This window comes from Prinia subflava, chromosome 25 (genome assembly GCF_021018805.1).
Source record: "Prinia subflava isolate CZ2003 ecotype Zambia chromosome 25, Cam_Psub_1.2, whole genome shotgun sequence".
Lineage (NCBI taxonomy): Eukaryota > Metazoa > Chordata > Aves > Passeriformes > Cisticolidae > Prinia > Prinia subflava.
The window spans coordinates 340197-355240 of record NC_086271.1 but is presented as its reverse complement, the minus strand read 5'-3'; the positions used below and the strand labels follow the sequence as shown (position 1 = coordinate 355240).

The 15044-nt window shown below is 38.8% G+C and overlaps 2 protein-coding genes across 6 annotated transcripts in view; one reads left to right on the top strand and one right to left on the bottom strand.

The window, feature by feature from the left end:
* LOC134561973 (uncharacterized protein C3orf26 homolog) overlaps window positions 1-15044 on the top strand; it is a 219868-nt gene that overhangs the window by 100741 nt on the left and 104083 nt on the right. The gene's annotated exons all lie outside the window — the stretch shown is intronic.
* Window positions 1-15044, bottom strand: part of LOC134561975 (filamin A-interacting protein 1-like) — a 118374-nt gene that overhangs the window by 29433 nt on the left and 73897 nt on the right. The window contains exon 3 of the mRNA XM_063419378.1: window positions 3110-3199. The gene's annotated coding sequence lies outside the window, so the exon portion shown is untranslated. The remainder of the gene's footprint in view (window positions 1-3109; window positions 3200-15044) is intronic.

Genomic DNA, 15044 nt, shown 5'->3' with positions numbered 1-15044 from the left:
CTTAGAGTTTCTCTTATTGCATTTTCTTCTGTGTCTTTTAGACTGGGTTTTCACTCAAAGCCTTCCTAACTGGTTTCCCATGTTCTCCTCTCTTCCACCCCTCTCCCCTTTAAGGCACTTGTGGATCAGCCTCACAGTAGGCTTAGGGAATGGCCAATTGTAGGCACTTCAAACTAGACTAAGATGAAGTCAATGATTCATTAGTAAGCAAAAGCTGAAATTAATCATGTAACCTGCCTGTAAGATTTGGCAGATTTCCCCATTTCATCAGAAGTAATTTGTCCCTAAAGAATATGTTGCTTGTATTTGGACTGTTATGTACCCCAGACAAACTAAGTTGAATTGTTGTATGAGTCTCCAGGAGCATGTGAGTTTTTGCAATTGTTTCAAACCTCAAAACATTACTGATCTATTATAATATAATTGATTCCCTCTATTTTATCTTTCAATTATGTATAATAAAATTAAATACACATTTACTTGAATCATTGTAACTAAATTCATCAGGAACTGTCATGATAGGTCAAGGAACATTCATTTGAATGTTATTTGCTTCATGAGCATTCATTAATTTAATTCATGAGCCGGGTGAAGTGATTGGAAATTGCTTACTTCTTCATTCTTTGTGGGTTTTTTTGGTTTGCTGAGCTAATTTCTTGTGTGTTGCCTTGCTTCTGACCTGCTGTACACAGTAAGGTGCACAGTGGCAGCTGCCTGTTGAAAAGCTGCCATTTGGAAGGAAGCACAGAGCTTGTCCTGCAGGCCTGCACGCACACGTATAACACATGACACGTGGGTACGCCCTGCCCCAGGTGGGAACACAGGCTGCCAAAGGCACACAGAGGCTTTTGCAACACAGAATCACTTCTGGGAGAGATTTGGGTTTAAATCTTTTTCTCCCCCCAGGTCGAGTTTGTAAATGCTTTGTGAGCTCTGCTGTACATTCTGAAGCGTTTCACAGTCTGGTTACAGATGAGCTAAGTCGCTCGCTGCCAAAACCCTGCGAAGTGTGAGCAGTGTGGAGCCTAGGGAGGAATGCTGGCCTTTAAAACTATGCCAACCTTAATATTGTAACCAAATTATGGTTTAAATCACAAAGTCAGCACAGTATCCTTGGAAGAAGATGCAAACTAGGATCACTGCACATAAAGGGGGAAGATGTGTGCAACACCTGTAAACACAGTGAAAAAGGAAAGTAAGAAGCTGTGGGTTTCTATCTTGTCAGGATATCTGTGCTGCATGATCACAGTCTCTCACCAATCTTACAGCTGAGCATTTTTAACACATACTCTGCAGTCTAAGTTGCTGTTCCCTCAGAGCCTTTTCTGGTGCCTGAATTGGAGAGATTGTGGTGTGGTGTAGAGCTGTTCTTGTCTCCTCCACAGCTCTTACACAATGTGTAGAAATGCAACAAACCAAAGAAACTTTGGTTTGGTGATGTGCTAGGTTTGTTTCTTCTCACAGCTGCTCAAAGGGAAACGCTGGCCAGTGCAGTTCAGGAAACTGATAGCAAGGAAATTAAGTTCCACCAGGAGTGGAACTTTAAAATAATTAAACACATTAACTTCTACACAAGTAAAGCTTATATGCCAGATACCATTTAGCCTGCATCTTTGTGGCTGTCTGCCCTCCCACAGCCAGAATAAAAAAAGGTGCAGATTTTGGCTTGTTCAATGGAAATATGGGCATGATTGATACAGATCAAATCAATTTTGCTACTGAGAGATTAATTCATGCGCTGAGCTTATGCTAGTGATTGTGTGAATGCTGCTTCCTATATGAATTTAAAAGGTTCCTGACAATCTGCCTGACCTGAGACAGCTAGTTTTAAAACATCAGGAAGTTTTGTGAGGGTACTGGGGATGGAAGTTTGTTGTATAACTCTATAACTAAGTTCTCTGCAAATTCAGAGTACTCTTTGCTGCTTATACAGTTTTAGTGCACCTTTATTGGTGCTACTGAGCAAATGAACAGTTTTATTTGCTGAGAGTCAGCCAAGTGGCTCTCTGTGGGAGAATGCTGAAAAACCTGACTATTTTAAACCCGTGTGTCTCTCTGCTCTTTTTCAAACACAGGATGTCTCTTTCTTCTGTGTATATCATGTTGTCTTGCCTCCCCATCCCTGATTTGGCCTGGCTGCCACAAAGGTGGTAACATTTCTTAAGTTCTCATCCCTCTTCGTGATCTTGCTCATTTTTTCTCCTCTGAAAAGCTCAGTCTTTTGCTTCCCTCTGTCAAACCCTTTGAGACTGTTCAGCGTGCTGAGAATTCATTGTTCTTCCAGTGTTCCTGCAAGGCTTCAGTGTCTGTTTTGGTGAGGCAAATAAGGAGTTAAAGGCTTGTGGAGTTTCAAAGAAATGCCGGACAGCTGCTGTAAAGTATTGCTACAAATCCTAGGTGACCTCATTCTGGTCAGACACCAGTGATAATATCCAAAACCGGGTGCAAGACAGGAAGTGTTCCAGGAAGGTGTGTGCTTCATGCAAAGCCATCAGAAATGTGCTTTACTGTAAGATCCATGTTAATTTAAATGAAACAGTGAAACTCCAGAATATGTTTACACAAACAGCATTTCAGTCCAGAACAAACATTGCTTGTTGCTCGAATGTACAAATGGCAAAAGCAGTCGTTGTAATCACCGGATGTATTTAATATAATGATATTGCTGGCTGTATGAACCTACTTTTTAAACACATGGGGGCTTCCCATAATTTATTATTTTTTTTTTTTTTACTATTTAAGAGGTATCTTTGACTTGAAAAAGTGGTAAAGGAGAAATACAAATCTACTTACATATTCCCATTTACTTTATGCTCAAATCATGATATCTAATGTGCTTTTCACTAATTTAATCAATGAGTTCCTAGTAAGCAGAGCAAAATCTCTTTTTTCCGCTAATGCATTCTTTGACTTAGAATTTAAAAGAATTGGTTTTTGAAAGATTTAACATTTTTCACTAGTCAGTCTACCAAGTTATCTGCAAAAAGTGTCCTGTATGTACAAGCTCTTGTGATTTCACTGTACTGAAAAGTTCAAGCATGAGAATGCTTGTATTTTATTTATATTTTTCAGAAGTACATAAAAGCATGTAAATAAAAGTAATTCCTACCAGTTCAGAGCTCTTCTGCTGATAGTTAGGGATATTTTCCCTAAATTTCCTCTTAGTTGTCTCCAGAATTGTGCCTCTTATAGTATGAATCTGCAGTAAAAATCAAACATAAATGATTATTTTTTTAACAAGCATAAGTAAATATTGCTTGAGAGATTTTTTTATTTAGATTGCAGAGGTGCTTATTTCAGCATTAGCTAGATTAATTTTTATAAAATAATTTATTAAGAGTTAGACTAGATCCAGTAAAGATTCTACTGTTTAAAAAGTTGCACGTGAATAATATGATTCACTGAAATGAAGTCTAGCAGATGCCTGTAGGAATACTAAAATAAAGCATTGCTGTTTAGCCTCTAATCTTTGTTTCATTTAAAAACTTGTTTCTCCTGTACCTTTTTTCTCTATTCTTCTGTAGTTTAAAAAATACTCATTTATGTTGGTAGTGAGTGAACCAATTCTAGCTGCTGGAACTCATGTAGCAATTTCCTCTCTGGAAATTGGCCTGTTTGTGAAGCTGGGTCGCTGCCCTTGAAGGGCCCTTTGAAAAGTGCAGCTCATGGCCAGGGATCCTGGGGATGCTGAGTGGTAAAATAGCAGAGGTTGGGCTTTTTTACAGAGATGTGACCTTGGACCTTGGGTGAGGTGTATGAGGAGATAAAGGCAGGCTGGTGGACAGAAGACCTGAGTGCAGCTGAACTCAGTCAGCCCTGCACATGCTGAGGAATGAAACAAGAATGGTCTGTGTTTTCAGATGGTCCAAGGATGTAACAGAAAAGAAAGGCAAGGAAAATGGGATTATTTAGATGCAGGAAGACATATTTTTTGTTATTTGCTGGTATCAACTCATTTGATATACACACACAGTTGGTTCAAACTGAATTATATTTTAGATTTGTCTGCTGTTTCTGGAAGTTATTGCCAAGAGTGAAAAACCACATAATACATTTCTAGCATTAAACCATCTATTACTGATGGGTAATGACAGAGGAGAGGGAGAAGGCACCAGTTAGTCTGGATTAGCTCATGTGCTCTGGATAACTCTTTCTTGAACCCTTAGGTTTCTAAAGTTCTACTAGGCTGTGCTGATTTCCTGCAGCTTTTTGGATGAATTGTCTCCATGTCAGTGTCAGGTAATATCAAGTATTCCCATGATTGTCTGCCTCAAACTTTTTCAGGTAATGTGCCTTTTGACCACTTTTCTATTGGCTATTTTAATAAGATAACAAATACCAGAAAGGCTGCAATAACACCTTTTAACAAAAGAAGCATATTTGAGTTTTAAAATTACAGATGCCCTGTCACTTGCATTTTGCTTATCTTTGCTAGATAAATGCTAGTGGCACAAAATTTTGGATCTGTAGTGGCTTTCATGTTTAAATTCTGAATTTTTGGTAGTGAAGCAGGGAATTCAACCTCAAAGTCAGAACGGAGAAAGTTTTTGTAATTACCAGTTACTGATTGAGACACAGGAGGGAGATAAAACCAGAATCCTGTTTTACTAATTGTTGATTAAAACAAAAAAAAAAAGTGAGATGGAGTGTAAATATTCACCTTACAAAATTATCTAGCAGTGCATGATATGAGAAATGATGTCAATCCATGAGTCTGTCTCCTTGGCTTCTCAAGGAGATCTACCACAAGGAACTTTAATGTGTTTTCTTGTAACAGTGATGTAAAAAAAAAGGGGTTTTTTGTTTGTTTTTTTTTTTCTTCAAAGTATATTGGGTTGGTTTTGACCAATAAATGTGGATTTTGATTCTGTTCAGTCCATAATTCCAGCCAGTTCTGTGACTGTCCCTTTTTGATCTCAGTGTATTCTGATCTTTCTCCTGCATCTTTAGACATCCAGCTGAAGCATTTGCCTCCTCATCAAATGTGCAGAAGAATTTGGCTCTTGTCTTGGTATTCTGAAAGAAACTAAAGCTGGCTGTTGTGATTGTCCTCATCAAAGGCTCTTGCATGGTACACACAGAGCATCAAGGAATATATTGTCTTACTGCTTAGAAAGCTCTGTTTAAAAATCTGCGTCTTTGTTTTTGAAAAGAGTAGGATTTCTAATTGATTTGGTGTTTTTTTTAAAAAAACAAGCAATTGAGATTTTTTTGTTAAATTTATGTTTTAACCTTGATGCTACTGAGCTTTTTAAGTTGGATGATTGAGATAAGGCCTGGCATAGATGAGCTAAAAGTGTCAGTTTTGTGAGTGGTTACCTGTGAAACAGAGAAATGCTCCAAATCACAACACCCTGCACTCTCTTGCGTACTTGGAATTTCACCTACAGATGAATGAATAACCAAAAGGAAATACTAAAGTATTCACAGGGTGCATGAAAGTCCTGATAGTGGCAAGGGTAGGTAGTGTTTCCAAAGAGCAAGGCTGTAGTTTAGGGTGGTTTGATATGTCTTCCTTGAATGAATAAATGACTCCACTGTTGTCACCTCTCTCCACCCTTACAGCCTATTCATGTGCTTTTTGAGTAGTGTTTGTACAAACTCTCTGTAGTTGTACAAACTCTCTTGACCATTTTCTTACGGAATTCTTGCAATCGCTCCAAGAACACCATTTGCCTTGCACCTCTGCCAGTTTGGTAGGAGTTGTGTGTGCTCTGCTTTGACTCTCTACCCTTCTTTCAGAGGGTACCATTTGACTCTTCTGAGCCTGTTTCTGCTCTGCTGAAGGGGGTGGTGATGCTGCCCTGTTTTGGTAAGGCATCCTTCTGATCAAGAGGTGAAAGACCAGCTAGAGCCTTCTTTTTACTGATCCCAAAAGAGTCTGAATACAAACTGCATGAAGGCCTGTTGTCTCTGAAGGCGATTTAAGGAGATCCTGCTGGGATTTGGTTCTGTGTCTGAGTCATTTGAGCTTGTTTTTTGACCCATTAATAAACCCTTGTCACACTACTGCTGTTGCCTTTTGTTACAGTCATTACATTCCTCTGAAGTCTCTGTGGCCATTGTCTGCTTTGTTTCTTTGGTTTTGTTTTTCTTCACTAGGGATAGATTTTTAAATTGGCAGAAGACGTAAAATTCAGTTCCCACCACCAGAAAACTCTGTGCCTTTGCAAGGGGTATAAAACAGCCATGCAAGCTCCACTGCATGTTTCCTTTGGGAAAGTGCAGCTTCCAGTCTCCCTTGAGTAGCTGTGCAGCTTCGTGGGCTGTGAGTGTTCCTCCTCCTTGCTGTTCTGCACAGGTTGCACAGAGGAAGGTACAGGAGAAGCCTCCAAGGCCCCAGACATGTGCTGTGGGATATTCAGCACTGCAGAAAGCTCCTCTCACCCTTTTGTGTGCATGAGGCACGCACAGGCTCTCCCCATGGGACAGATACCTAATGGATTTGAGAGAGTCTCTGCAAGCTCTGGCTTTCTGCTGAGTGTGTGTGGGCCATTTTAAACAGCTTTCTCAGAGGGGACAAAGGTCAGTTTAAAATTTTTAGGTGTACTATGTAATGCAAGCTGTTGGCAGATTTGGAAGATCCCCGTGAAATCTTTGTCAAGGAAGAGGCCTTTTCTTTCCAAGAGAAAGTTTTGGATGCAGAGTGGGAAGAGGAGTATTTGCTAGATATGTCCGAAATATGTTTGTTTTGAAAGCCACTATTGAATTAGGTGTAAACTGTGAGCCTGGTTTATATTCCTCAGGGCAGGAGAAGATGGAATCTGTTGTTTATCTGAGTGGAGGTTTTCCCCAGGGTGCTTATATACACTACAGAATATTCATTAAACTGTTGGCATTGTATCTCTAAATCTTTTCTTTGATTTCAGTCTTAAATTAAAAAGACAAGCTAGATATCCCCACTCCTCCCAAAATAAACCTAAGTTGTGAAACTGTCCTTAACACTTTTGCTGAATGAAGCACAAACACCTACTGTTTTCTGGCAAATCCTGTTTATCAATGTAGACACTCTTCTGAGAGTTGTTTCACTGTGTCCACGTAGTCTTTACATGACCTTCAGAAAGACTGATGACAAAGGCACATTACTGCCTATTTCAGATTTGGGGTTATCTGTGTTTTCCAGCACATGACATTGAACAACCACCAGGGAAGAAAGAATTTTTTGCTTCTCTCAAGTTACTGTTGGCTTTAAAGCAAGAAGCCAGGAAAGGAACATGCCATTTACAGAAGTTTAGAAAACCTTCAAAACATCTCTTCTGAAATTTCCATTAAGAGACATAAGGCTAGTGTCATGACATGATGGAGAAGCTTTCCAAACTGGCTTGAGAAGATAAATGCATTTTCTTTGTTATTTTGCATTCCACTAATATTGTGATCATTGTGCTACCATTTCAGCTATTACAGTTGGTCATATTTTGTACACTACTTTTAATATTGCAAAAAAGATGCCATTAACAATGAGTAGGAACAAAATGGTTAGCTGGTTTTAACTGAGGTGACACATTTTGACTATTTCAGCTCAGCTGTTGTAGAGGGTCAAAGGAGATTTCAGTTTCTAGAGCCTTGCTTTAAGATGGAAAGTAGACCTGAGACCCTGTGGTTCAAAGCCATGAAGGTAATAAATTAATTCGGCAGTTCACAGAATTGTGTGCTAAGATAAAATGAGAGGAAAGTGAGGGAAAAGGGAGTGTTCAATGGGAAGGAAGTATCAAGAAATTAGTCTATTTAGGAAGACTTAGAAACAGATGAAACCATGAGAAACACATGAGAACAAAGTGCCTTCATAAGTGGGTTTGCCATACACTTAGACTTAAGCACACATTTTCTTTGGTGTCCTGGAAATTACTACTATGACATGGCTTTTGTGGATTTGAGTTTTAACACAGCGCCTGCTACTACCTGCACACCTTGTTTTGGGTGATAATTTTGTTTCAAGAAACCAAGGTTAATTCCATTCCACTTTTAAGGTTAATCTGCAGGGGATTTATTTGCTTCAGAGTGAATGGTAGTGATCTGCCTGTCCTTCAAGTGACCATTACTTTTACAGGATATTATAGGTGAAATAGCCGTATTGCAATAATGTAGATTATAGCCACATTTATCAAAGTGACTGCTATCAATTCAGACTGAGTAATAATTTTTAAGTGAAATTCTGAAATTTTCCATTTTTCACTTGCCCCACTGATTCCCCTTATCCTTTTTTGTATTAAGTGGAGTAACCAATTTACCTGGCTGGGACATGAATCTTTCCTAACAGTACACTTTGTACTCATTGTACAATTGGTTCCCAACTGTACAGTATAAAAGATGTTTAAAAACATCTAGACTAACATGGAAATTACGTAACTGTGGTGAAAACTTCAAAAGAAAGCTTGGGGGTTTCCCCCCCACCCCCTTTGCTTTGTTTAGCTACATGTTTGGGCTGGATTTTTAGCTGTGCACTCTTGCAAATCCTTCGTATTTGTTCTCTTAAGTAACTGGTTCATCAGGAACTTTTAATGAAGTATGTAATCTCACGCTGGGAAGATACCTTTTTTTGTTTTTTCTTTTCCCTAGTTTCCATGTTCTTTTAGGGTGTGGTTCAAACTAAAATGAAGTGTAGGTTGGCCTTTCCTTTTTTGACCTGCCAAAGGGTTTGTTCTGTTAGCATTGCTCTGCTCCCTGTAAATCAGACATTCTTCCTGGGCTGCGTCAGGTTACTAATGACATGATTAATGCAGGAAGGGTAGAGAAGGGTGACGTAGTGGCTCATGCAAAGTTTACCTGAGAATTATCTGTAGCTCTCTACTGTTTAGTGTCTGTGTGAGTCATGGCCTGAAGCTCTGCCATTCCCTGTTCTTCAGCTGGGCAAGATCACACTTACCTCATTCTATGTATGCATTTCTCTCCCTTTCCTGCCAGATCTGATTAGAAGCACTTTTGTTTTAAACTCTGTTTATGAAACATTCAATACACTTTTTGCAGATAGCTGACCATAAGGCTAAATGAAAAGTGCCATTAGATTTCTGTGATCCAGACAGCTTTAGAAACTTTCTCTGTCCTTACATGAATTTTGATTTTTATCAGCTGAAGCATTTTCACGTTCACGGGTTTAACAGTGATAGTGTTTTGACATTAGTGAGCTTTGCAATAGGGCCGTGAGTCAGTTGCTGTCTGTCAGTAGTGTCTCCTGTTTCTTCTTGTGTTTATGTACAGATAAAAGCTTACAAAATACAAACAGCAAGTTTGTGCTGCTGTCTCTGGCTTTTGAAACTTCCTTGTGCTGCAGGTGCATGAGTTCCCATCAAATTTGGTTCACCTATTGATTCCTTAATGAAGCGTTTGGGAAATTCATGTTTCTGATATGAAAATGTTCTTCTGATACCCTTTGAAGCCTTGGTCATTCCCTTGTTGAGGGCTGGTTCAGTGTTCCTGCAGACAATATCTGTTCTGCCATTTGTTTATATGTGTCCTTCCACTGTCACGTGCTCTTTTAAAAGACCAGAATGAAGTCAGTGTAGAATTTTTAAGTAATGCTGATTAGTTTTTCCAGATTGCTTTTTTTTCTCTGTAGAACTGTCACAAAGTCTTTGGCATCCTTCAGGACTGTAGCTTTCCTCAGCTGAAGCTGTCGCCTTTTCTCTGTGTGAGCTGCTGTCTGAATTATCTTCTGTAGAAAGTGCTCAATGTTTAACTGCACAAGAATATGCTGAAAGCAGGCTATCGTTTTCCAGCCAGCTCGTATCTCACAACCTGCCAAAGCCTATATTGGGATCACAATGTGTGGGAAAAAGTTCTAAAATGATAGACAGAAAAATGTCTTGTGGGAAACCTAAAATGCCTTGAGACTCATTCTGCTAATAAAGCATGTTTTTACAAGCCAGCATCATCCTCTTTACTTTTAGATATTTTCAAAAATGAGAGCTGGAGAGCATAACATTTGTGTAGTATGTAAACAACCTTGATAAGTGGAAAAGTGACATTTCTTGGAAATAACATTGCCTTAAGAGAAAAGAATGGTCAAAGTGCATAATTAGCCAGAAAAAAACCCCAAACCAACTCAACTTAGTTCTAAAAGGCTCAGCTACTTCTAATAAGGACTATACTGATGCCTGAGATAAAATTATATTTGCACTTTGATTACATTTTGCAAACATATCTTAAAGAAAAATAAACATTCTATGATCTGTTAATCTCAAAAGGTGCACCAGACGAGTAAATTCTTATTGTCAACATATCATTAAAATATCTAAAAGTTCTTGAATGCAATGTGAACACATTTTATGTACAGTGTAGCATATGCTAATGGAGTTAATGATGATAATTACACAGATGCCTGAATGGGGATGGCAAAAGTTCATGTTCAGCTTGATGTATTTAATTTTCCTGCTTTTAAAGGAACTGTTTACATAAAAGAGTAACATAGATTTTGTTCAGTGAGTTGGTGTTTAGGCAAAAAATAAGCATATTGTTTGACACGTGCCATTATGTAAGCTGTGTTTCTAGAATCTGTCTTTCAGTTTGAGCAGTGAAATAGTATTTCTGGCTTTTGTTTTAATCTGGTGAAGTAGCCAGTGCTGTAGAACTGATTTTTTGCTTTTTGTCCAATCCTCTCTTCTTTCATGTTTGCAACTAGAAAATTAATCAAACGAGGCTTTAAAATGTCTTTTTCTTTTTCAAAATTGAGAGGCACTGAATGAAGTAAAAGTGTAAAAAATAACTGTTCCATAAAACTTGCACCTTCACTTGTGCAGGTTTATGAGACAGGACATCGCCATCCTCCAGTTCATCAGGTTGTGATTACCTCTTGCTGCACAAAGTTACCTCAAACTGCCCTAGAGAGAGAGAGAGCAAGCTTTGTCTGGCTCCTTGCCTCAGGCAAGCCCACAAATCCCGAGGAAGCTCTGATTGAGGAAGGACCCAAGAGGCAGGAAACAGATGTTGGCAGCAGGGTCCTGGCTCAGGTAGCCAGATAACAAATGTACCAAGCCAAAATAACCAAGTGGGTTAAATGGTAACTGCAGCTCAGTCTTATTTATTGGGCTACTTGAATCTGGGTTTACCTAAGGAATACTGTGCCTTTTGCACATGCTCTGCTTTGTTTGGCATGTGTGGTGTGTTGTCAAGCTTCAGAGACCTTGTCTGATAACACCAAGGTCACCCACCACGTGTTTTGGTGTGCAGTTGGGTACCTTTCTCAAAGGCTTGCTAGGGTCATCTTGGTATTTCATTATCTCCTATGTGGCCAAAGATCACCATACATAGGGGGGTGCAAAAGGACAACATTGGAGTCTTACATGTTCAGAAAAAGTCCTTTGAGGTCTCCAAAACAATGCAGATTTAGTATTTTATTTTTGCTGTCTATACTTTTCTTATTGTGGCTTTGCTAGTACATTAGTTGTACCAGCACCATAGGAAGCCTGCAGCAAATGATTTCGTTTGTGTGTTGGCACCTTATCTTCCAGGGAAAGTGCATAGAAATGCATTTTCCAATGTGCTTTCAGGCTTTGGATGTTCCTGGTATCCATTCATCAGTTCAAGAGTCTCATATTACAAGATCCCAGAAGGATATGGGGAATCTCAGGGTTAAAAAACAAATTTAAAAAAACCCCATAAACAAACCCACAACAAAATAAAACCTAAAAAAAAAAAAAAAACCCCACCAAAACCAAAAACACCAAAAACCAAATAAAACAAATAAAAACGCTACCCTTGAGTAGTACAAGTGAAGCTGTGAAACTGTGATCTTGGGGGGCTGAACATGATGCTTAAAGGCTGTGCCAAGAAGACATCCCTTGTCAAAGAGAGGTGGTCCATGCTTGTGATGCAGTGGAACAGCAGGGCAGAGTTCTGTGCCTGGAGCCTTTCTTGTGGCTCCTCTGGCTTTTGAGGAGGGCCTGGACAGCGCCTCTGTGATGGGATTTCTTGCATTTTGTTTGAGACTCTACATCTGTCAGGTGTTTCTCAGAAGCAAAGCCTTTGCTCCTGGTTTGTTGGTGGCCTGCCTGGACTTTAAAACCCTTTCAGGGTTGTTGCTGCCCGACTCGTGGCTCGCTGGGGGAGCCCTTGGTGTGAGCTCCTGCAGGTGGATAGCCACAGGCTAATTCAGAGGGTTTCTCAGTGCCCTCTTGATCTTTGGTTTAACAATGTGAGAAAAGTGCATCATGTGACCGTCAGAGATCTTCCTTCATTGCTGCTCTGAATTTCCTCTTGGGGTTTGGTGAGTTTGTCTTGTTTTTTAGATTGCCCTGATTTTCCCTCATCTCCCATGATTGCCGCCGCCACCACTTTTCCATTTGAGAAGCTGTTTCCAGAGATAACCTCTTAGGCTTCCTGAGTGCAACCCTGTGATATCCTTAATTTGTACATGTTATTTTCTGCCACTTCTCTCGCGCTGGAAATTTCCATTTCCCAAATCTCTTCAGGAGCGGTAGGACAAAACTCGCTGTGTGCGGGTGGTGTATTTGTCTTTTAGACCTCTATAACAAATATTTTCCATTTCTCTATTAACTAAATCCCACTTGTATGGAAATATTGAAATGTGCTGACTGGGGATTTGTTTTAATATCATGAAAAGGTTTTTCTCTTGTAATGAGTCTCCTAAATGCATGAGAAAGATAACAAGATGTCACCGAACACTGCTATAGTATTTTAGAAGCTGGTTCAGATATGAAGAGAGTTTTTCCTTAGTTGAATGCCACTTAGTAAAAATGGAATGAGGCTGTGTAAAAGTAGTGGATCTGATACTTCTGTCACTGACCTGTTGTTCTAGGGAAGAAGGACTTTAATCTGGTTTTCAGTCATTCCCAGTGGTGGGGAAGGACCAGCTGAGAAACAGAATTTGATGATAGTAAGTTCTACCAAATTTCATTTCAGTGGCTTCCCAGGTAGGAGAGAGAAATCTTGGTGTGAACTTGTGGATCTACTTATGTCTTTTCAAATCCCCATAAGGCACAAAGTCATGGGAAGCCAAACCACACTGGTTCCACTGTTTGTAGAGCTGCTTGCTCTTTTCTGTGGTGGTTTTTTTTAAATCAAATTTTGTCTGCCTTTGCTAAACTTCTGTTGTGTTGCTAGCTTTACTGTGTATGTTCCAGTTGCTAAAACACAAGAAGCCACAAAGGGCACCAGTGTAATAAACAAGAACAAATAAGGACAGTCTGAAATGCTGTTACTTGCAGATAGTTGACTTAAAATCTGAAATAAAAAATGCTTCTGTTTTTGGTATTTATTTTATTTATAACTTTCTTACACCACTATGAACTTTCTTTTCTTCCACTGGAATAAATACAAGAGGACTACTGCTCACTTGCAACTATTTAAGAAATGCAAGCAATGAAAGTAAAAAATACTTCAGATTTGAGAATTAGTTTTATCTAAGAGTAATGATTTTACATTCTGAATGTTGGATCTGTTTTCAATTCTGTATGCATGTTCCTTAGGCAATCTTTTGAAAACAACTTCTGATGAAAGTTCAAGTTTCTGATTTTTCATCTTTTTTCCAATTACCATTTAATATAATGAAATAATCACCATGGTGCTTATGTTACTTTAGCTGTAGTTATTTATAAGTAACAAGAATTGGGCATGGAAATCTATGATTATAAAAGCAATTTAGCCTGGTGGATATCCTTCAAAATCCTGTTTATGTGTGACAACAGTATGAGATTACATTCAGTTTGAGTCCTGTATTTAAAAGTTTCTGAATTTCTGTGGTCCAGCCTCCTCTTTGAAACCTTGAAAATTACCTGTTTGAAGCTTGTGTCTGCATGATCCTTACTACAGAATTGCGCCAATTTCTTTAGAGAGCCATCTAGAGACCCATTTAGAGACCATCAGGCAAAGTGTTCTTATATTCCCTTGTCATACTGCTTCAAGACAGATTTCTCTCTGGTAAAATGGTTTCCTTTATTACCTATTTGTTTGTATTGATAATAGTTTCCCTCATAAGGTTAATTACTGTTTTGAAGAAATTGCCATTTCCCATTCTCTTGTAACTTGCTTACTTTAGATTTGTTTGGGAATTCTTTCTGTTTTGAAGGTGTAATGCTCCAAGAGATGATTCTTAATCTTTCTTACCTTTTCCTCTCTCTTTCTTTTCTGATTTTAGGTAAGAATGAGTTTTGAAGTATTTGTTGGTTTGGAAGAACTTCTGCTTGGGTAAAGTATTAATCTGTCTATCTTCCTTAAAAATGGTATTCATTTTCTCTGAATTTAAGGGAGGAGAGGGAATTCTTGGCCAAAGCTAGTGCTGTGCCCTTCTAAATACTCTGATATAGTTGCTGGTAGAGTTTGAAAATTTCAAGTAGGTGTTTGAGGTTTTCTTAATAATTTTCTATATGCAGGATGATAGTAAAAAAGTACAAGCAAGTTATTAACTGTCACCTGTTGTAATTTGGAGAAGTTTGAAATACATTTCTCTTAAATGAAGCAGTGTACTGCTTCAGATCTCTTGTTGAATAGCTGCATGCTCAAAGGCTCTGCCCAAGTATATAATAAGGCTTATATAGTAGAAGCTCTTCCTCTGTCTATATCCAAGAAGAATATAAAACTAGATAATATAAAGTAGGTCAGCTAAATACACACTGAAAATTAAATGGTAATTCAACAGGGCACTTAACACACATTGCAATACCAGGATTTCAGAGTTGTTTCTTCTCTTTTGAAATAAAAAAGCCTGCTATGTCCTTGCTGGGTAATAATGATGTGGGGGCTGTTCTGAATTGTGTTTTTCCTTCCACAGCCATTACTAAGAGTAGATTTGGAAGCTTCTGTTAAGAGGCTGCAATCTCAAGGGAAAAGATCTTTCATTTAGCAAGCCTAGGGACAACTTCTGATTATAGGAGAATTGGTTTATTGTGGAAAGAAATGCAACTATAAATATGACTTCCTGTGCAGTAGACATGTTTGCCAGTTTCTGGAAGCTTGAAAAAGAAGATCTTGTCTGGTTACAATTCACAATCAACCTATGGAAAGGAGTTGGGAACAGCAGCCCATTTCTTTTATCAGGGACACTCTTGGTTCAAACTACTGCAGTTCTGCTTTTTGTTCTTTTTCCTATACAT